Genomic DNA, 14,291 nt, shown 5'->3' on the forward strand with positions numbered 1-14,291 from the left:
CATTCAGACACTAAATGACTTCATAGCATCTAAATCATTCCTTTCATTCCCATCGCTTAGAGAAAAATATGATCTACCAAACTCTGAGATATTTAGATATCTCCAAATCAAAAATTTCTATACACCATTCCTAAAGGGGGATACACCATTATCCCAATTATCCATTTTTGAATCAATCTGTACAAAAGATCCATTTGCTAAAGGTACAATTTCATCACTTTATAATCAATTATATGGAGTAGCAAATCTTAATAGACCCTCTTACGTTCAGAGGTGGGAGGAGGACCTGGGATGAACTTTAGAAGACACAGACTGGTCTAACATATGGCTCACATCTAAGTCATCTTCACCCAACATCTTAGCACTGGAGACAAATTATAAAGTCCTAACTCGCTGGTACCTTGTACCCGCTAGAGTGGCAAAATATTCACCTAATACCTCAGCTCTTTGTTTTCGAGGATGCCCAGAAATAGGCACATATTTACACATATGGTGGACGTGCCCAGTAATCCAAACCTTCTGGAAGTAAGTCTTCGTGATTGCATCTAAAATATTTTAAAAAATAATACAACCAGATCCATATTTAACTTTACTTAATCTAAAACCGGAATGGTTAACACTCTCTCAATTCAAACTTATGATCAAACTAATAACGGCTGCAAAACAAACAGTGGCCAAGGCATGGAAATCTCCTACATTGGTACTAGCAGAAACAATTCACAGAATGAATAATACAATGTCCCATGCTAAGATGGTAGCCATCGATCAAAATCAAATTCCAAAATTTTAAAAACTTTGGCATCCATGCATAAAACAACAGTTCCTGTCAAACTTCAATGACTCTGTCCTGTTGCCATGGTAACAGATTAAATGACTTACAGGACACCCATTCTAAGGCTTCAAAGAGAACTAAAAAGAATAATAAACTGACGAGTGGGACAACCTTGTGGACCATACCTCTACCTTTCAACCCTTTTTCTTCTTTCTCTTTCCTTTTCTCCACCTTACGATTAAAGCTCATTATCAGAATTTATTTGACCTATATACACTCTACTTGTAAACAATATGTATAGTAGGTATAAATCATTTAAATACCTACAAAAGTAACTAAGGAAATTATATATATCTTTAATTTAGGTTTACATGAACCCAATGTTTAATATTTGAAATTTCATGATATTTACCTATATAAACCCTACTGTAAAACAATGAGCTTACTTTATAGATCCTTGTAAACTTACTTTATGTATCTTTATAACATTGTATACTCAATAAACTTCTTTTGACAAGGAAAAAATATTGCCCCTGAATTATTTGTCTCTAGGAAACACATCTTGTTGATTCTAAAGTGAGGACCCTTAAGCGGCCATGGTTAGCTCAATCCTATCATGCTACTCATACAGCCTACTCTAGAGGGGTCTCTGTTTTGTTGGCCAAATCTCTCTTTGCGGAGATATTGCAGATTAAAACAGACCCGGATGGCAGGTATGTGGGGGCTTATAATACAAATTGCCTCCGTGACACTCACCCTGGTGAATGTTTATGTACCCCCTCCATTTTCTGCAGATGTGCTAGTAAAACTGTCACTTACGTTTTTATCTGAGCCCCCAGGCCCACTTCTGTATGTGGGAGATTTTAATGCTGTAATGAACCTGTCTGTGGACTGCTTGGGGGTGGGGGCAGATCCTTCACCTCCTTTACTGACTGGGCCCGGGTCCACAGACTCACTAAGATATGGCAATGGAAGTACCCAGATATGTGCTAATTCTAATCAGGACTCGAAAGAATGCAAACATGTAATGAAAACATTATTAGTACCATGTGCACAGTGAGGGCAGTGTGAAATACATACAAATTAGAATACAATTATATACAGAACTTACAAATTTCCTTTACAGTCTCCTCTCTTTTTATCAATATTTTGATCACTAACCATACCTGCTATCACCTTTAACCTGGAACCTGCACATGCTTAGGTGGAGGTAGTCCTTGCCAAAGAGGCAAGAACTCTATTGTGGAGAAAATAATAGTTGAGCAGCTCTTTCATTACATATGACTTTTCATTGTGAAAAACAAATGATTGATAAGACATATTTACAGAGTACGGGCTGTACACTCCTGTGGCCAGAATGGCCTTCTAGCTTCATTGTTGGCATGCTGACTTATCAGCATATGTAAACACAGACAATTCTACATAAGATGGAAGACGTACAAAAGACAAATATGACTTCAACTTGGCTAAACTACTTTTCAAATTACATTATATATATCCCTTACAATTAAAGTATTTGACTAAATAGTACACTAGACTGTGATTCCAAGAGGGATACAAATCAAACAGAGATTTCTTTAATTTAGTCATTTTTGCAGTGTCTGGTGTAGATCCAGGTGACTTTTCCTACAAGTTTTGCAAAACTGTACATAAAATAGATGCTGTATTGAGACTCCAAACATTTCCTTATATATAAATGTCTCTTAACCATCTACAAGTCACCTGGCTTTATTTTTAGATCCTTCCAAACTTTTAGGATCTGGAATTGGGGAGAAAACACATAAATGAGTTTGTCAAAAACCTTAAAAGATCAGCAACATTCTCTGTGAGATCCGAATGGAGGACTTCAGCTGCTGAGACAAAATGTAAGCAAATGAGCAACACGCTCCCAAACCAAATCCCATAGGGAGAGAGTCTGATATCCCCTTAGGGGCTTGATAAAATATAAGAAAATGTTCAGGCAAAAGTTTTCTAGTTTCTTACTCTACTTTTCCGCTACATTGTAGACAGTGGGGGGGGTGTAAAAATAAAACCTCAAAACTTCTAGTAAGGACTTTCCTCTGTTACTCTCTGTAGATTCTGCACTCTGTACTTACAAACTACTTCTGATAACACTTTTTACTGTGGCCTTTGTAGTAGCATTTGCCACTGGACATCCAGAAAACATATTCATACAGACAAAATGCATACTCAATGATTCTGACTTGGGCATCTGGATATATCTTTTTGTAATCTCTGGAAGGGATGTTCAGCATTCGGTAACACCTTTGGTAACAGGTAAAACAAGAAGTGGTATGTTATAAAAACAAAATATGGAGAACCCTGGCTCTATCCCATGCTCATTTACTAAGGCAGTCATAACTACTTCCGACTGATGACACGGTCAATCTGTTAAGCTGGAGGGAAAAGAGTGGCTGGCAGACATAAATGATCACCTTTTCCAAAGTCCTGTTTCCTAAAAAGTTTCCCCCTGTGAACCACTTGTTCTTCTCGTTCTGGGGTCCTTAAAGTTGAATTATTAATCCCAGCTATACTGGGCCAGAACTAGGGTGGAATTTGTGAGTTGCACAGACCCAGAAAGTGTCCGGGGCTGTAAATGTAGCATCCTTAGAGTCGCTTGGTCTGCTTCCATGTGTAAGTTTTAAAGTTAATATGGCTACCTCAGCAAGAAGCTGGAAGGCTGAAAACAGCCAATCAATTAACTTGGCATGCTTTATTGGTTTATCTGTCGAAGTAAAAACAAACTTCTGGCCCTGCAAATGGAACCAAAAGCTCTCTATATCTTGACTATCTATAATAAATATATACTCTTTTTATAGCTCACAGGCTTTGCTAAAACATGGAGCTCTGCTTTTTTGAGCTGGGGGAAAAGGATCCAATGACTCTGAATACAGAGTATCCTTCTGGGTGATAAACTGCATGATCAGTATGGGTATTGCCAACCTCAGTATAAAAACAGGAATAACTCTACAAAAGATTAAATATCTGGGTCTTCAGGGAGTGTGTCCTGCACTGGGCTCACAGCAGCTGATTGGTACGTCATCAATTTAACATATGTGGTTTTCCTTTGTCTCCAGCCTCCTCCAATTGAAGCAATAAGGTGGCTGGATTCAAATGTATGCTTTTTACATTGTTAGATTTGTACATAAACAAACAAAACAAATTCATATTTTGAACCTTTCATTAGACAAACATTTCGTATATTTGCTGCGCAGAATGTGGGACCATTAAAAATTAAATATTTTACCAAAATAATGTCTGTAACTTTATCTAATAGTACCTTTGCATAAAGCTACAGCTCTGATATATTGGGGTTAACCCTTCATAACTGGGTCCAGCTTGCATAAATATATTACAATGGCTTGTTTTCTATCATGCTGTTTGTGTAAGAACTCCAGTTTCATGTTTCAAAAAGACAACTTTTTTCCTGGCAATATTATAATTTCTCATTGCTTGCTCTGTTGTTAGTTTTAGCTAGATAACACAAGTTTCCATTTGACATTATTTTCCTGATGTCATAACATAATAAATGATAACAATACCCTGCGGTCATGCAGAGATGTCCATAAATCCAAAGTATTCTTCTGCTTATACCACTGCACTTACAAGGGAAAAGGGGCACATCATTTCACAATCCACACATTCTGCTTTGGATTTCAAAAATAAAAATAAATAAAAAGAAAAGGACCAACGATCTGTATATGACAGACCAGAAAGCTCTCAGCCACATCAAAAACTATAAAACATCTGGCTGCAGGTGGCATCTATCTTAACAGGGTCTGCTATATTTAAATTTTATTTATCATTACTCTCACATCATGGACCGCACATCAAGTTTTTATCAGACCTTTAGATTTCATCTTTGTAGAAAAACTTCTTATGTTTCCCATCCATCTTGGTTTTGTTAAATATTATGGCAGCTGTATTCCTCATCTTAATCTTTTTTTTTTTTCACTCAATAAATGTAAAATTACAAAATTGTTATCTTAATCTAAACTAATCCCATTTTTACAAATTTCCCCATAAACCTGGATTTCATTTCCAACCAAAGGTTGTCTAAACCAGTTACAATATATCTATATTATTAACCACTTGCCGACCGCCTAACGCAGATATACTGCGGCAGAATGGCACGGGCAGGCAGAATCACGTACCCGTACGTGATCTGCCTCCCGCGGGTGGGGGGTCCGATCGGACCCCCCCCCGCCCGGTGCCGGCGGCGGTCGGCATTTGCCTGGGAGCGTCGGGAGGCGAGGGGGAGACCATCCGATCGTGGCCCCCCCCTCGCGATCGCTCCCAGCCAGTGGGAATCCTCCTCTGCCTGTGTGTAGTTTCACACAGGCAGAGGATGTGATGTCATCTCTCCTCGGTCTGGCAGTTTCCGTCCCAGCGCCGAGGAGAGAAGACAAGTGAGTGCACACAACACTACACACACACAGTAGAATATGCCAGGCATATTTACACCCCCGATCCCCCCCCCCGATCGCCCCCCGATCCCCCCCCAATCACCCCCCCCCCCGTCACAAACTGACACCAGCAGTATTTTTTTTTTTTTTTTTCTGATTACTGCATAGTGTCAGTTTGTGACAGTTACAGTGTTAGGACAGTGAGTATTACCCCCCTTTAGGTCTAGGGTACCCCCCTAACCCCCCCTAATAAAGTTTTAACCCCTTGATCACCCCCTGTCACCAGTGTCACTAAGCGATCATTTTTCTGATCGCTGTATTAGTGTTGCTGGTGACGCTAGTTAGGGACGTAAATATTTAGGTTCGCCGTCAGCGTTTTATAGCGACAGGGACCCCCATATACTACCTAATAAATGTTTTAACCCCTTGATTGCCCCCTAGTTAACCCTTTCACCACTGATCACTGTATAACCGTTACGGGTGACGCTGGTTAGTTCGTTTATTTTTTATAGTGTCAGGGCACCCGCCGTTTATTACCGAATAAAGGTTTAGCCCCCTGATCGCCCGGTGGTGATATGCGTCGCCCCAGGCAGCGTCAGATTAGCGCCAGTACCGCTAACACCCACGCACGCAGCATACGCCTCCCTTAGTGGTATAGTATCTGTACGGATCAATATCTGATCCAATCAGATCTATACTAGCGTCCCCAGCAGTTTAGGGTTCCCGAAAACGCAGTGTTAGCGGGATCAGCCCAGATACCCGCTAGCACCTGCGTTTTGCCCTTCCGCCCGGCCCGGCCCAGCCCACCCAAGTGCAGTATCGATCGATCACTGTCACTTACAAAACACTAAACGCATAACTGCAGCGTTCGCAGAGTCAGGCCTGATCCCTGCGATCACTAACAGTTTTTTTGGTAGCGTTTTGGTGAACTGGCAAGCACCAGCCCCAGGCAGCGTCAGGTTAGCGCCAGTACCGCTAACACCCACGCACGCACCGTACACCTCCCTTAGTGGTATAGTATCTGAACGGATCAATATCTGATCCGATCAGATCTATACTAGCGTCCCCAGCAGTTTAGGGTTCCCAAACACGCAGTGTTAGCGGGATCAGCCCAGATACCTGCTAGCACCTGCGTTTTTCCCCTCCGCCCGGCCCAGCCCACCCAAGTGCAGTATCAATCGATCACTGTCACTTACAAAACACTAACCGCATAACTGCAGCGTTCGCAGAGTCAGGCCTGATCCCTGCGATCGCTAACAGTTTTTTTGGTAGCGTTTTGGTGAACTGGCAAGCACCAGCCCCAGGCAGCATCAGATTAGTGCCAGTACCGCTAACACCCACGCACGCAGCATACGCCTCCCTTAGTGGTATAGTATCTGATCGGATCAATATCTGATCTGATCAGATCTATACTAGCGTCCCCAGCAGTTTAGGGTTCCCACAAACGCAGTGTTAGCGGGATCAGCCCAGATACCTACTAGCACCTGCGTTTTGCCCCTCCGCCCAGCCCAGCCCACCCAAGTGCAGTATCGATCGATCACTGTCACTTACAAAACACTAAACGCATAACTGCAGCGTTCGCAGAGTCAGGCCTGATCCCTGCGATCGCTAACAGTTTTTTTTGTAGTGTTTTGGTGAACTGGCCAGCACCAGCGGCCTAGTACACCCCGGTCGTAGTCAAACCAGCACTGCAGTAACACTTGGTGACGTGGCGAGTCCCATAAGTGCAGTTCAAGCTGGTGAGGTGGCAAGCACAAGTAGTGTCCCGCTGCCACCAAAAAGACAAACACAGGCCCGTCGTGCCCATAGTGCCCTTCCTGCTGCATTCGCCAATCCTAATTGGGAACCCACCGCTTCTGCAGCTCCCGTACTTCCCCCATTTACATCCCCAACCAAATGCAGTCGGCTGCATGAGAGGCATTTTCTTTATGTCCTCCCGAGTACCCCTACCCAACGAACCCCCCCAAAAAAGATGTCGTGTCTGCAGCAAGCGCGGATATAGGCGTGACACCCGCTATTATTGTCCCTCCTGTCCTGACAATCCTGGTCTTTACATTGGTGAATGTTTTGAACGCTACCATTCACTAGTTGAGTATTAGCGTAGGGTACAGCATTCCAAAGACTAGGCACACTTTCACAGGGTCCCCCAAGATGCCATCGCATTTTGAGAGACCCGAACCTGGAACCGGTTACAGTTATAAAAGTTAGTTACAAAAAAAAGTGTAAAAAAAAAAAAAAAACACAAACAAAAATATAAAATAAAAAAAAAATAGTTGGCGTTTTATTGTTCTCTCTCTCTCTATTCTCTCTCTATTGTTCTGCTCTTTTTTACTGTATTCTATTCTGCAATGTTTTATTGTTATTATGTTTTATCATGTTTGCTTTTCAGGTATGCAATTTTTTATACTTTACCGTTTACTGTGCTTTATTGTTAACCATTTTTTTGTCTTCAGGTACGCCATTCACGACTTTGAATGGTTATACCAGAATGATGCCTGCAGGTGTAGGTATCATCTTGGTATCATTCTTTTCAGCCAGCGGTCGGCTTTCATGTAAAAGCAATCCTAGCGGCTAATTAGCCTCTAGACTGCTTTTACAAGCAGTGGGAGGGAATGCCCCCCCCCCCCTCCAACGTCTTCCGTGTTTTTCTCTGGCTCTCCTGTCTCAACAGGGAACCTGAAAATGCAGCCGGTGATTCAGCCAGCTGACCATAGAGCCGATCAGAGACCAGAGTGGCTCCAAACATCTCTATGGCCTAAGAAACCGGAAGCTACGAGCATTTTATGACTTAGATTTCGCCGGATGTAAACAGCACCATTGGGAAATTGGGAAAGCATTTTATCACACCGATCTTGGTGTGGTCAGATGCTTTGAGGGCAGAGAAGAAATCTAGTGTCTAATAGACCCCAATTTTTGCAAAAAAGAGTACCTGTCACTACCTATTGCTATCATAGGGGATATTTACATTCCCTGAGATAACAATAAAAATGATTTAAAAAAAAAAAAATGAAAGGAACAGTTTAAAAATAAGATAAAAAAATAATAATAATAAAGAAAAAAAAAAAAAGCACCCCTGTCCCCCCTGCTATCGCGCTAAGGCGAACGCAAGCGTCAGTCTGGCGTCAAATGTAAACAGCAATTGCACCATGCATGTGAGGTATCGCCGCGAAGGTCAGATCGAGGGCAGTAAGTTTAGCAGTAGAACTCCTCTGTAAATCTAAAGTGGTAACCTGTAAAGGCTTTTAAAGGCTTTTAAAAATGTATTTAGTTTGTCGCCACTGCACGTTTGTGCGCAATTTTAAAGCATGTCATGTTTGGTATCCATGTACTCGGCCTAAGATCATCTTTTTTATTTCATCAAACATTTGGGCAATATAGTGTGTTTTAGTGCATTAAAATGTAAAAAAGTGTGTTTTTTCCCCAAAAAATGCGTTTGAAAAATCGCTGCGCAAATACTGTGTGAAAAAAAAAAATGAAACACCCACCATTTTAATCTGTAGGGCATTTGCTTTAAAAAAAATATATAATGTTTGGGGGTTCAAAGTAATTTTCTTGCAAAAAAAAATTATTTTTTTATGTAAACAATAAGTGTCAGAAAGGGCTTTGTCTTAAAGTGGTTAGAAGAGTGGGTGATGTGTGACATAAGCTTCTAGATGTTGTGCATAAAATGCCAGGACAGTTCAAAACCCCCCCAAATGACCCCATTTTGGAAAGTAGACACCCCAAGCTATTTGCTGAGAGTCATGTTGAGTCCATGGAATATTTTATATTGTGACACAAGTTGCGGGAAAGAGACAATTTTTTATTTTTTTTATTTTTTTTTGCGCAAAGTTGTCACTAAATGATATATTGCTCAAACATGCCATGGGAATATGTGAAATTACACCCCAAAATACATTCTGTTGCTTCTCCTGAGTACGGGGATACCACATGTGTGAGACTTTTTGGGAGCCTAGCCGCGTACGGGACCCCGAAAACCAAGCACCGCCTTCAGGCTTTCTAAGGCCGTAAATTTTTGATTTCACTCTTCACTGCCTATCACAGTTTCGGAGGCCATGGAATGCCCAGGTGGCAAAAAAACCCCCCAAATGACCCCATTTTGGAAAGTAGACACCCCAAGCTATTTGATGAGAGGTATAGTGAGTATTTTGCAGACCTCACTTTTTGTCACAAAGTTTTGAAAATTGAAAAAAGAAAAAAAAAAATTTTTTTTCTCGTCTTTCTTTATTTTCAAAAACAAATGAGAGCTGCAAAATACTCACATGCCTCTCAGCAAATAGCTTGGGGTGTCTACTTTCCAAAATGGGGTCATTTGGGGGGGTTTTATGCCACCTGGGCATTCCATGGCCTCCGAAACTGTGATAGGCAGTGAGGAGTAAAATCAAAAATGTACGCCCTTAGAAATCCTGAAGGCAGTGATTGGTTTTCGGGGCCCCGTACGCGGCTAGGCTCCCAAAAAGTCCCACACATGTGGTATCCCCATACTCAGGAGAAGCAGCTAAATGTATTTTGGGGTGCAATTCCACATATGCCCATGGCCTGTGTGAGCAATATATCATTTAGTGACAACTTTGTGCAAAAAAAAAAAAAAAATTTGTCACTTTCCCGCAACTTGTGTCAAAATATAAAACATTCCATGGACTCAACATGCCTCAAAGCAAATAGCTTGGGGTGTCTACTTTCCAAAATGGGGTCATTTGGGGGGGTTTTATGTCATCTGGGCATTTTATGGCCTTCAAAACTGTGATAGGCAGTGAGGAGTAAAATCAAAAATGTACGCCCTTAGAAATCCTGAAGGCAGTGATTGGTTTTCGGGGCCCCGTACGCGGCTAGGCTCCCAAAAAGTCCCACACATGTGGTATCCCCATACTCAGGAGAAGCAGCTAAATGTATTTTGGGGTGCAATTCCACATATGCCCATGGCCTGTGTGAGCAATATATCATTTAGTGACAACTTTTTGTAATTTTTTTTTTTTTTTTTGTCATTATTCAATCACTTGGGACAAAAAAAATGAATATTCAATGGGCTCAACATGCCTCTCAGCAAATTCCTTGAGGTGTCTACTTTCCAAAATGGGGTCATTTGTGGGGGTTTTGTACTGCCCTGCCATTTTAGTACCTCAAGAAACGACATAGGCAGTCATAAATTAAAGGCTGTGTAAATTCCAGAAAATGTACCCTAGTTTGTAGACGCTATAACTTTTGCGCAAACCAATAAATATACACTTATTGACATTTTTTTTACCAAAGACATGTGGCCGAATACATTTTGGCCTAAATGTATGACTAAAATTGAGTTTATTGTATTTTTTTTAGAACAAAAAGTAGAAAATATCTTTTTTTTTCAAAATTTTCGGTCTTTTTCCGTGTATAGCGCAAAAAATAAAAACGGCAGAGGTGATCAAATACCATCAAAAGAAAGCTCTATTTGTGGGAAGAAAAGGACGCAAATTTCGTTTGGGTACAGCATTGCATGACCGCGCAATTAGCAGTTAAAGCGACGCAAAGTGCTCTGGTCAGGAAGGGGGTAAAACCTTCCGGGGCTGAAGTGGTTAATAAAATTGTTAAACTCATATCAGAAATTAATACTCAAGTGATAATCTCAATATCACACCCTAATACAAATATATATCCAGAGATATATTTGCTTACATTAGGGCATTTTACTTAATTTTACTTAATTTAGTTTTTTTAAATGCACTGTTTCCACTATCAAAGGATATTCAATTTGTGTAATACACGATTAAATGTAACCTTCATTTTACCATGTTTGGAAAACAGATTTAAAAATAATTGTGATCACATTGTTTATCATTAGATTAATTAACCCGGCACATTTTGTTATAAATGTTTTGTCTAAAAAACTGAAATTGACATGGTATCCTTCCAGCTTATCACTGATCTCTCATCCCAGCTACATTCTTTCTTGAGAGCGCAAAGGAGGGGGTCACATCTGCATACATGACACTAGGGATGAACCGAACACCCCCCGGTTCGGTTCGCACCAGAACCTGCGAACGGACCGAAAATTTGCACGAACATTAGAACCCCATTGACGTCTATGGGACTCGAACGTTTGAAATCAAAAGTGCTCATTTTAAAGGCTAATTTGCATGGTATTGTCCTAAAAAGGGTTTGGGGACCCGGGTCCTGCCCCAGGGGACATGTATCAATGCAAAAAAAACTTTTAAAAACGGACGTTTTTTCGGGAGCAGTGATTTTAATGATGCTGAAAGTAAAAAAAAAAGTGAAATATTCTTTTAAATCTCGTACCTGGGGGGTGTCTATAGTATGCCTGTAAAGTGGCACGTGTTTCCCACGCTTAGAACAGTCCCTGCACAAAATGTCATTTTTAAAGGAAAAAAGTCATTTAAAACTGCTTGCGGCTTAAATGTAATGTCGGGTCCTGGCGATATGGATGAAAATCAGTGAGCCAAAGGCATGAGTACCCCCCAGTCCATTACCAGGCCCTTTGGGTCTTGTATGGATATTAAGGGGAACCTCGCACCCAAATTAAAAAAGGAAACAGCAGTATACAGGCTCTGTACTCTGAACAGCAGTATACAGGCGGTGCAAACAAGACAGGGACTGTAGGTTTGTTGTTAAGTAGAATCTGTTTGTAATTTTGAACTGGTACATTTTTAACGTGTTTAGATCCAGCCAAAAAATCTATTTTAAGCTTTTTGGAAAACATAGGGAAGGGTTATCACCCCTGTGACATTTGTTTTGCTGTCTGTGCTCCTCTTCAGAAGATTTCACCTCACTTTTTGTCCCAATGACAAATGTTTTTTGAAAATTTGGGTTTTTTTGTGAAACAAGGATTGGTGATAAAGCATCAGTGGAAAGGAGAAATGTTTTTTCCCATATTAACTCTTACAGGAGAGAATTTCCCTTCCTAGGGGTAGATTTCATCTCACTTCCTGTTGTCTCCTTCCGTTTGCAAGTAGGAGTCATTTGCAAGTTGGATGTTTTAAAGTAGGGGCCTGCACTATATACTCAGCAGAAATTTGGACCTTAGGTGTTGTTGTGGCCACAACACTGTAAGCCCTCACAGGGCCCTGCTGTGAAATATTAGATCAAGAATTGTAATTACATGCCCCTGTTGAACAGGGGCAAAAAAATTGGGCCTTTGGTGTTGGTGGTGGTGCTTGTGCCACAACACTGTAAGTCCTCACTCGCTCTTGGTGGGCGCAGAAACGGGCCCTGCTGTGAAATATTAGATCAAGAATTGTAATTACATGCCCCTGTTGAACAGGGGCTGAAAAATTGGGCCTTAGGCACTGGTGCTGGTGCCACAACACTGCAACCCCTCACAGATACTCTAGTTGGAACGCAGAAACGAGCCCTGCTGCAAAGTATTGCATCAAAAATTGTAATTACACGCCGCTGTTAAACAGGGGCTGAAAAATTGGGCCTTAGGCACTGGTGCTGGTGCCACAACACTGCAACCCCTCACAGATACTCTAGTTGGAATGCAGAAACGAGCCCTGCTGCAAAGTATTGCATCAAAAATTGTAATTACACGCCCCTGTTAAACAGATGCTGAAAAATTGGGCCTTAGGCACTGGTGCTGGTGCCACAACACTGCAACCCCTCACAGATATTCTAGTTGGAATGCAGAAACGAGCCCTGCTGCAAAGTATTGCATCAAAAATTGTAATTACATGCCCCTGTTAAACAGGGGCTGAAAAATTGGGCCTTAGGCACTGGTGCTGGTGCCACAACACTGCAACCCCTCACAGATACTCTAGTTGGAACGCAGAAACGAGCCCTGCTGCAAAGTATTGCATCAAAAATTGTAATTACACGCCCCTGTTAAACAGATGCTGAAAAATTGGGCCTTAGGCACTGGTGCTGGTGCCACAAAACTGCAACCCCTCACAGATATTCTAGTTGGAACGCAGAAACGAGCCCTGCTGCAAAGTATTGCAGCAAAAATTGTAATTACATGCCCCTGTTAAACAGGGGCTGAAAAATTGGGCCTTAGGCACTGGTGCTGGTGCCACAACACTGCAACCCCTCACAGATACTCCAGTTGGAACCCAGAAACAAGCCCTGCTGCAAAGTATTGCATCAAAAATTGTAATTACATGCCCCTGTTAAACAGGGGCTGAAAAATTGGGCCTTAGGCACTGGTGCTGGTGCCACAACACTGCAACCCCTCACAGATACTCTAGTTGGAACGCAGAAACGAGCCCTGCTGCAAAGTATTGCATCAAAAATTGTAATTACACGCCGCTGTTAAACAGGGGCTGAAAAATTGGGCCTTAGGCACTGGTGCTGGTGCCACAACACTGCAACCCCTCACAGATACTCTAGTTGGAATGCAGAAACGAGCCCTGCTGCAAAGTATTGCATCAAAAATTGTAATTACACGCCCCTGTTAAACAGATGCTGAAAAATTGGGCCTTAGGCACTGGTGCTGGTGCCACAACACTGCAACCCCTCACAGATATTCTAGTTGGAATGCAGAAACGAGCCCTGCTGCAAAGTATTGCATCAAAAATTGTAATTACATGCCCCTGTTAAACAGGGGCTGAAAAATTGGGCCTTAGGCACTGGTGCTGGTGCCACAACACTGCAACCCCTCACAGATACTCTAGTTGGAATGCAGAAACGAGCCCTGCTGCAAAGTATTGCATCAAAAATTGTAATTACACGCCCCTGTTAAACAGATGCTGAAAAATTGGGCCTTAGGCACTGGTGCTGGTGCCACAAAACTGCAACCCCTCACAGATATTCTAGTTGGAACGCAGAAATGAGCCCTGCTGCAAAGTATTGCAGCAAAAATTGTAATTACATGCCCCTGTTAAACAGGGGCTGAAAAATTGGGCCTTAGGCACTGGTGCTGGTGCCACAACACTGCAACCCCTCACAGATACTCCAGTTGGAACCCAGAAACAAGCCCTGCTGCAAAGTATTGCATCAAAAATTGTAATTACATGCCCCTGTTAAACAGGGGCTGAAAAATTGGGCCTTAGGCACTGGTGCTGGTGCCACAACACTGCAACCCCTCACAGATACTCTAGTTGGAACGCAGAAACGAGCCCTGCTGCAAAGTATTGCATCAAAAATTGTAATTACAAGCCCCTGTTAAACAGGGGCTGAAAAAT

The sequence above is a fragment of the Aquarana catesbeiana genome, linkage group LG03 (genome assembly GCF_042186555.1).
Source record: "Aquarana catesbeiana isolate 2022-GZ linkage group LG03, ASM4218655v1, whole genome shotgun sequence".
NCBI classification, from domain to species: Eukaryota; Metazoa; Chordata; class Amphibia; order Anura; family Ranidae; genus Aquarana; species Aquarana catesbeiana.